Consider the following 10367-nt stretch of genomic DNA (forward strand, 5'->3'; position numbering starts at 1 on the left):
CTCCTCACTCCCCGGTGAAAGCAGGCAGCCTCCGGACTTTTGGAGAGGAAGATTGTGGCATGATTATTGTTATTTTCTAGCAGCAGGGCGACACAATGCAAGCGGCGCGGCGCACAAGTGTTGCGCCACTTTTGCAGAGGGGAGAAGCAGGTGCTCACACCGAGGAGACATTATTTATTTATTTGAGTGTTTGTTTATTTGCGGGTAAATAACTGTGAATAATTGATGCAACATTGAGCCCGGTAATTATCCTGTACCGGCTTCGTGAGAGAGGCCTGACGCTCGTTTCTTGGCATTTGGCGCCAACCAGTGTAGGAACTTGTTATTGGTCCATAGCTTTTACATGGCTCTTTTTGGTTATTTGGTAAAATTATTGACTGCATTTTTTATGCATATGCAAGTTTTTCTTTCTTATGTTGCACTTTTAACCTTTTTTTCTTTTTCTTTCAGGGCATTGATCAGGCCCGGATTTAGCCAGCCTCTCTATGGGGTGCAAGTAGAATATCAGGGGACGAGTCAAGTGCTGGAAGTTTGGGGTGTCATATCACTAAGTCCTTAAAATGCACAGAAAACCACACTGTCACATATCAGTCCATCTATCCACATATGTATCTTCTCCTTTGACATATTTACTTTTTCACAAGGTTTATATTGAATGCCCTTCCTGACACTATACCCTCTGCAATTTCCAGACTTGGGACAGGCACAAGCAGGACACTGGTCTTCGGTGCCCTTTTGAGGCTGCATTTATTTTCTTTTTATGTTAGTCTATCTTTATGTCGTCCACACATTTTTTTTTCTTTCATTTTATTTTTATTTTCTGTTTTTTTAGAGGTTTTTTTGTGTTTATTTTTGTGAGTTTTTTTGTGGTTAATTGAAGATTATTGTGGGCCATCACGTTTTGGGAGGTATATTGCATTGAGGGGCCACTCCCCCCTATGCCATGCCTAGATCCGGCTTTGATATTGGTCCTCATGTGTCCATTTTTCCATTGAAGTATCGATTTTCAACCATTGAAATTGCTTGAAGTCACCCAGTTAAAAAAATACTCCTGATATTTACCAGCAGAGATGGATGGGAGTGTGAGGACGTGTCTCTCCTTGAAGCAGGGCAAGTTTTCATAATTAGAGAGACCCCTGCGTGCCTCAGAGCGCTCCCATCTTCCCCCCTGGCAGAGATTTGTTGTTACCAGGGGTCCAAACTGGAGGGGAAACTAGATTTTTTTTCTCATTAAAGGAAACAAGCCTGGAGTTAGTTCAATTACATGAAGTATGCAGGGATGTTGTAAATTTAAAGATTTAAATAGCTTACAAAGTGGCCCCGGGCCCCATCAGTTAATTTCCTTAATTTATGGATTTTATCAGTGTCTGTGTGGAAGAAGTAGGTCATCACGCAAATTTGCATGGAGCTTCCAGTTTAGCTAAGAATCAGAGGTTTGCCCCCCTGACCTGCACCTCTGCAGGTATTGGACCGAACCCCACCTGCACATGGGTCCTGATTAAAATGACCCCCCCCCCCCCCTCTAAAGATCAAGAATGCTTATCTTGATTGCATTTTTTGACCCAGGTAATAAGATTATTGATGTCTGGTGTCTGTGATGCAGCGGAGTAAAAGATAACAGCTCTGTTCTAGTTTTTTTTTTTCCAAAGGATTATTCCGCTACATTTCTGCACAGTTTGAAATGTTTGCTGGCTTGACATGTAGAAACCCAGATATCTGCTTGATTTTAAATCCAAACCCACATGGAGGTCTCACATAGAGTCAGAATTTCCCTCTCCTGGTTGTAGTAACTGCTAATGAAATGTATGAATTAATGTATGACCTTATCCGGATGAAAACTGTGCCTCTAGGTTCAAATGCAGACGCTATTAGTGTGCTTAAAGTGACACATGGCAACGCTACGCCTGTCTCTGCTCACAGCTTTGCCTCTTCACCAAAGAATGACTTCTAATGCTTTTGTGCTGGATCTCACCTGAACAACAAAAAAGCCTGCAGAGGTTAACCAGTTTTTTTGTCAGAAAATTTTGAATGTAATCAAAATACAAACTATTCATTAGATTTATGTCTTTTATGAAGTGTCTGTCGCCTGTGTAGGGACTTTAATCACATTCTGCCACTTATAGTTTGCAGGAATGTGCAACACAGTACCATCTGCTGGTTAGGAACAATACTTTGCAGAGGGAGTTTGGGTAAAGGATCATTGTTCTGCAGATTGATCCTTTTTCTTGGAATCGGACTCATTTGGAAAATAAATGAACCTAGATGTCATAAACTCCTGGAAAACTCTAATTTTTCTTGAAATTCTCAAGCCTTTAATGTCCAGGGTGTACACTTTATTTATTTCATATGCTCTAATCAGACTGCAAGGTGAAATAGTGTTTAGTAGGGGTATGTATTGGCAAGGAGCTGTGATATGATACATATCGTGATATGCATCTCACAATATGATGTATAGATAGATAGATAGATAGATAGATAGATAGATAGATAGATAGATAGATAGATAGATAGATAGATAGATAGATAGATAGATAGATAGATAGATAGATAGATAGATAGATAGATAGATAGATAGATAGATAGATAGATAGATAGATAGATAGATAGATAGATAGATAGATAGATAGATAGATAGAGTACTTTATTAATGCTGAGGGAACCGTCCATTGGTCCAAATGTACACAATAAATTAAATATGAGGATCATAAAAGGATATTAAACATTTTATTGGTGATTGATAATCATAAAAACTTTACATTCACACAATGTCAATTGAACTAAGAACAAAATAAAAAATAATAAAAGTAGTTGATCGTTCAGGGACCCCTCCTCGTGTCCCCTCCCCTTCCAGCTGCTTTTATTGCACTTGGTGCGAAGGACTTCTTGAGCCTTTCAGTAGAGCATGAAAGAGAGCGAAAGGCGGTCACTGAAGGCGCTCCTATGGTCAGCGAAGACTCGTGTAGGGGGTTAATAGTGTTCTTAACTATGCTTGGACAGTTTGGACGGCATCCTCTGCTATGCCTCCACCGCCACCATCTCCAGGTTTGCCCTACCACACAGCCTGCCCTCTTGATCAGGTGATTCAGTTTCGTTTTTTCCTCCTAGTTTTTTTATGTTCTTTTTGTTCGCGCAGTCCCCCTAACGCACCACTGCATAAAACTTGGCTCTGAAAACAACAGACTAACAATACATAAAAATTAGTAGCAGAGCAGACATTAAAGGCAAGTCTTTTTAAGAAGTACAACCTGCAATGCCACTTCATGTATATGGACTCCATGTTTGCTGACCAGTTCAGATTTTTGCCCAGGAGGGTTCCTAGGTATTTGCGGTTGTTAACTACCTCCACCTCTGCTCCATTATTGATGATGGGTTGAGCCGAGGTGTATGTCGCGATACACCTCAAGTGTCACTTGTTCTCATCTGGAGCCCACTACAAAGCACCAAAATCTGCATTTTTAGACGGCACTGGCAGCAACATTGCACAGAAATTTGGTTCATTACCCATCCCAAGCAAAAACTAGGTATAGCTGTCTCAAAGCTGTGAGGCTGACAGAGCACTTAGCATTTAACACAAGCTGACTCACGATATCTTGTGCTTTTGGTGCGGTGTAGATCTGCTCAAAGAGGCTCAGTGTGCTGTGCTAACTTAATAAATATTGCCTTGACAGCATTTTAAATCGATACAAGTATCGCCAAATAATAAAATCGCTTTTCTTTACACCCCTATTGGTTAGCGCTCTCATTGAAAAGTTTTTGATTTGAATCCCGACTGGGATCTCTCTGTGTGGAGTTTGCATGTTCTTCCTGTACATGCATGGGCACTTTGGGTTCCTCCCACAGTCCAAAAACACGCTTTATGGGTTATTTGTTTACTCCAAATTGTCTTTAGGTACGTGTGTGTGTATGTGATTGTGTGGCCCTGCAATAGACTGGTGACCTGTTCGGGTGTACCCCGCCTTCGCCCAACGGAAGCTGGGTTGGCTCCAGCAGCCTGTGACCCCACAAGGGATTTACCGGGTCCTACAAATGATGGATGGATGCTCTAATCAATCGTCAGACTTTAAAAGTGTTAGATCAATGGATGTCCCTCTTGCCCATGGCTGTCACAAACTGCACACCAAGGTGAAAACAGAATCTTCTCCTCTAACTGTAAGCATTTGCAAGAGTGTTTCTCAAGCCTCCAACATCAGATCAGAAATCCTATTTAACCCCCCGGCATGTGGAGAAAGTTTAAAAGAAAGATTCAGAACTTGCTTTCAGTAATCTGCATGCCTCGTGGAGCCGGGTGGCTGTCAATCGCTCGGTTCATCCAGCCATTTGACATTCTGCTTGATGTTGGTGTGTGTCTGAGGTGCAGCAGCGACACTTATTGTTCATTATTTCATAGGGGGAGAGAGCTCGAAAGAGAGATGAGGGAGGGGGGGGGGATAATAGGGTGACAGTTTATTAATAGAACATATGGGTTGTGTTGCACACAAACACCTAACAAGCACAGTGCAGAATTCCCTCAAGTGCTTAAGGCCAGCAATTAAGTTTCCGAAAAAGCTGAGCGGAAAGGGAATGTTTGCTTGCTCTGTACTTCTGAGAGTTCCTGTAATGAGTCAGTTCCACATTTACAGGTAAAATGTGACCCTAATGTGCCCACATGATCTCTTTAGTATATTTAGCATGTTGGTGGGATTTGTTAAGATGTTTTGTCAATATTAACTCACTTGGAGTTTAAAGAGTACAAACTAAAATGCCAAACACCTTTTAAGATGTCAAGTTAGAAGATTTGAACCTGAATTCATGACGCTTTAAAGATTTCTTTTTTTTACGCCTGGAAATGCCTCTGGTTAAAGAAAGAAAAAGCATTTTCCTCAAATCATAAACTTTCATTCACAGCTGCATATGTGTTCCTCTTCAATTTAGCTTGAAAGTGCAGCTTTGCACAGCCCACTTCTACAATCAAGCAGCAGAAAAACGATTTTCCAGTGCGGAACCTGAGAAAATAACACAGATTTAGTCAACTATAACTGGGCAGGCAAATGTGAGTTTTTGGGTTGGTGATCACTTCAGAAACACTTTAAGACCCACTACGATCCTCTTTTGAGCTGTTTTCCTGCCGGACCTTTAATTATGATGACAGTTTTTAGAACAAATAAAAAAAACTGTCATCTTCTAGGACATAGTTTCTGTGGAGTGGCAGAAGTTCTTTAGAAATTCACCTGAGTTGTGAGTGGGACTGTTGGCGCAGAGTAAGCATGACCCCACTTCCCGTTCCCCATAGGTGAAAGCTCTCTATTTGCTCGCTGTTCCACTAGCTTACAGCACCTCACAACCCCAAGCTAACATTACTAGTGCAACAAAAATGCCGAGGAACATTGGAGCTATCCATCTGAACAGCTTTGAGCCAGATCTCAGTTCAGATGAGGAAAGCAAAGACGTACATGGATCTATTTGTCTGCACGTAGATGCATCAGAATGGAGCGGAGCAGGGAGCTTGTGGCCCACTCAACATATTTTCTACATCACAAATACAATACATTTTTAAAAGGCATTTTGCCATCTGCTCCTGATTCACTATGATTTGAATAAGGAAATACCCAGAAATGTAATTTTGAGCTTAATATTCCTATTTCTAAAAGGCCACAAGAACATGTTAATAACATCAAAAACAGTTTTCATTTCATCGTTCATTTCAGCGAGGTTTTAAAAAAAGCTGCTTTCTTTTTCAAAATATTTTTTTTTCTAAAAACCAGGTTGCCTATGGAGTCGTTCATCTGACTCATCCTCTGCTGAAATAAACTTGAATCTAGTTCACTTTGATGCTTTCATGGTACTCGTCACCTTGACCAAACCAGAGAGAAGGAAAAAAAATACAACCTCCAAACTTCATTGCAGTCATTTTCATTCCTTTCATAACACATTAACCCTAAAAAGGAATGACATACTTGCTGAAACTTTGCCTACTTTTTGCAGGTTTTTCCTTTCATTACAGAAAAAAATAGCAATTAAAATTCCACCTATGTAACCCTTGTGCTATCCTAGGCACTTTAGCATTGGGAGTTGGGTCATCTAGACCCACTAGACAGTGCGCTGAACCTTTTTTCTTCAGTGATCTTCACTGGTGTCCATGGATTACATGAAATCTTTCCACCTTTATCCACCTTTGTCATGGTAGGAATAGAACGTCAATGTAAGGGTGGGGTCATCTAAGATAGCACAAGGGTTAAATAAAACTAAAATAAAACTGGAATTTGATCTGTCAATCTATTCTCCTCATTCACCTTGATTTAACTCACTTCTCCTTCAGCACAAGAATCTCAAATCTGGGCTTGAAATCTGTTTTGCTGCCATCAAGTGGGTAAACTCTGTCATTGCAGAATATGTGATGATCTTATTGATACATTTGAAGTTCAATGTTTGCTACATAATTATCAGCATTCACTTTTACATTAGTGAGTTTGATGTGAAATATCAATGTGTGACTGAAACGTAAAAGCTTAGGGGAAAAAAACAAGAATTTAAATTTTAATTTTACTGGCTTCTCAGGCACATCGCATGAGGTAGAAGGAGGTGATGATTTCTTCTGCGTCATCTGTTATTTTCATCACCAAGCCCCCCCACCCCTGATATATTTTTTTTTAAGTGTAACTGCTCTGAAGTTTTTGAAAAAAAAAGTGCTATCTTGCTTCTGGCTCTCAGAAAAATCTGGCATCATGCCTTGAATGTGTGAACAAAAGAAAAACGATCTTTTGCGGCTGCAACTATTTGGTTAGCAGTAACAACATGAACAGTGTGATGTCTCCAATCACATCTGGTATGCATCACATGCCATTCCTCCCTACTCGCAGTACCCTGGGGGGGAGTCCCTGGCACTGCAGAGCACCCACAGTCCTCATTAGAGAGCATGTGTCATGATGGCATCAACTCGCAGCCTTGACTTATGCTTTATATTTACAACCATCCATCAAAACATCTGAGCGGTCAGAAAACATGGGTTTAGTCTTGAGCGGTTGGAGCTGATGTTTGTAAGTCGCGGTGCATTTGGCCCCCTCAAGGGTCTTTTTTTTCTCTGTCTGTTGCCATGTTGTTTGGCGCCGTAATGGCCTGAGACTGAAGCTGGAGTCCCCGTCCCTTTGTGAAGCGCAGAGCAGGGACCGGGTTTGATGTGTGCTCTGAAGGCCTGCTGCTTTGTCAACACTGAGGCCCCTGCACTGACACTATGGAAGCAGAGCGCCTCCGGCTGACAGGGGAGGGGAGTGGTGAAGTCGGGGTGGATGGGAAGGGTGGGTCACTGCAAAAAGAGACAGACAGAGGAGGAGAGAGGAGTAGAGAGGGGGGGGGGGGGGGGGGGGGCTGCTAGTGCGGCCAGAGCCTGGGGCGAGAGCAGAGTGCTCTGTGCAGCAGACTGCCTGATAGGGACGGAGGCTGCTGGCTGATGACATTTTCTGGTCACAACATGCAATCCCACCAAGTCTAGCTGGTAAAAATCCAGTTTTCAACGAGTGCTACTCTTTCTTTTTGTGTTTTGTTGCAGCTTCACAAAGAATGATGTAGTTTGGCGTGTCATCATGTCCTCTGAGTTTTACTTCTTTTACTGTAAACACAAGAGTGGGCGGTGAAATATCCTCCAAAACAATACCATATGGTGAAACAACAGAGTTGGTCCAAGTATTTATTATTATAGGCTATAGGCTTCTAATAAAAGTGCTGTGCAATAGCTGGGTAAGCTGTAAAAATATACATGGAATTCTTTTGATGCTTTTTAAAGATAATTTATTTGTAGGGTAATTGTTACTATTGTTTTCTGTAACTTCCTTAAACTTCTATTGTTTTATCCACTGAAAATTTTTTGCTGTATTTTTGGTCTGGTTTCTAGTTGAAATATCTCACTAAACTTGACATAGAACAGTAACTTTTCAGTAAGACTTGTTTAAATATAATAACATTTAGATATCTTTTTGAGTCATTTTATCTTTAAAATATCTTATTTTAAGTAACATCTCTCACTAGTTCTTTTGACCCATAATGTTACACATAATTTTGGCAACGTTATCTTAAAATGTGGAATTCTTGTATTATTTTAATTGGCCTTAAAATAAGGATAGCAGCACCAATGTACCGCTTAAATGTGGTAGATTTTTAGGAGAAAGTATTACCATGTGTGTAAAAGTACCTACTTTATATAACTTTTATCATGATGCACATTTGTATTAGGATATAATATTTCTAATAACCAGCTCAAAATTGCCTAACTAGGTGTGTTTACAGCTAATTTCAAGATTAGATTTTGTCTTAAAATACAAATACATCACAACCTGTTTTAAGAAATGTCACCATGACAAATTTTACTAATTCGATTATTTCACTTTCAAAATTAGAAAAACATCTTGTCTATTTTCAACCTGATTTGAAAAGGACATTTTTTTCCCAGTGTAAATATAAATAAAAAATTGACACTTTTTTGATCCTCTACACATTATATAATGAGTTGCAGATTTTTGACCAAAAAAAGCTAAAAATGTATATTAAAGTTGGCTGAAAGGCTGTAAACATTTCATTATTTATAGCAAGGCCCCTTAAAGTTTTTCTTGCGTTGCTCCGATACGAATTACAGACTCATTTTATGTCAGACAGACCAAAACATTTGGTATTTACAGACAGTTTCTTTAAAAAATGCTAATATTGTCACCAGCTTGCAGATAGCATAACAGGCAGCCCCAACACTGAAACCACTGTTTTCTTTACAAAAACACTTCTCTTTCTAGTTTAAAAAGATTTCAAATAGCTCCATGGCAGCTTCAACTTAATTCATGCATTAGTTTACTCTTTGCAGCTGGGCAGGGCATTTTTAAATGTTCTTATACATTCCAAGATCCCTACTATCTTCTAAATGTGTTGTTTGCAAGGGTAGTACTCCATATGCCCTTTTATGCAGATTATAACAGATTTTTGAATGTACTAAAAAACTATAAAACAAATCATAATTTGAGAAAAAAATCCCTAAGAAGTTGTCTTTTATCATATATTTTTTCCCTAATTAAAAGAATAAATTGCATTTTGCTTTTCAGCTGACTGTTTTGTTTTCACCATGGGAACTTAATTATCAGCATCAGAATTCATTTAATACTTTTCTTTGTTTACAGGGGAGTCAGTCATAATAAAATAAAATAAAATATTAGAGTTTACTTTGTCCCTGGACCTGCAGGGTACACCCCACCTTTGCCAGCAACCCAAAGACCCTTTTAAAGGGGTTCTGCAGGTTTTGAAGGTGGATGAGTCCATTAAGTTTGATCTTGAATGTTAAAAGTATTTCTGATCAAATAAAACTTGAATTGTCAGGCTACAGCATGCAGATTCTGCAGTAGGACTGAGAAGCTGCAAACACCTTGACCCAAATTTTTATTTTTCTGCAACACTCAAGCACTTTAATGTCTCAGCATTCTGATGCATCTGTACTTTTACTTTAAACTACATAACTTTAATGAAATTTTTTGAAAAACGTCTCATTAACTTGTAAAAATTTAACTGTCCTCTTCCAGTGACTTCATGCAGTCTTGTGCCAGAAATGTATGTCCCTATATTTCTAAGTCCTAGATAAACAACCTGAGCTTATATCTCAGTGTTTGTTGGGTGTATTACAGGCTTGTTAAGTCGTGATTTATCTGTTTTGTGCAGTGAATTACTGCTTGAATGTGTTTCCCATCCTCTAGAGAGCAATGCAGAGCTGAGATCTGGACTGGCTGGAGGCGCTCCCTGCTCCCAGGCTGGCCTAATGGAGGCTGAGAAGCTCCACAGACATCACTTTATTTTTTTTTCTTTTACAAAACATGATAAGTGGTTAGAAGTGCTCCTCTCACCGTTAACTCACTCAGTTAGTTTTTTTCTCTTGTACATGATTAAAGGTCCATCATGTGTGTCCTTTGTTTGAGCTTTTACTGTTCAATCTTTTGTTTTTTTGTCTCCTTTCAACCCTGAAATCCAAAAATAAAATATTTGTACTTGGTTAAGTAACTATTTGAGATTGCTCTTAAATTACACAGCCAAAAACCTAAATAAAATGCAAACAAAAGTTTTAAAAACATGCTTGCTATAAATTTCTACAATAAAAAACCTTGATGTACTTTGATGTATCTTCTGTTGCTCATAATTAAGAAAGAATTAAATCTTTTTGTTTGGTGTTAGAGGGACTTTTACCTCGTTTCATTCATCTCCGGCTTCACTTGGGATTCATCATTGTGACAGTCAGGGATAGCATCACTCTGTGCTCGGCTCACCAATAAACTGCTGTGCACTGGGGTGCTGCACCTGCCTTCTGCCAGACAGCAGCAGCGCTGAAGCCACAGCAGCCTGCCTTCAGGCCGTCCTAGATAACTCCTGTC

The sequence above is a fragment of the Oryzias latipes genome, chromosome 3, assembly GCF_053564925.1.
Source record: "Oryzias latipes strain Hd-rR chromosome 3, Olatipes_Hd-rR_3.1".
Taxonomy (NCBI): Eukaryota; Metazoa; Chordata; class Actinopteri; order Beloniformes; family Adrianichthyidae; genus Oryzias; species Oryzias latipes.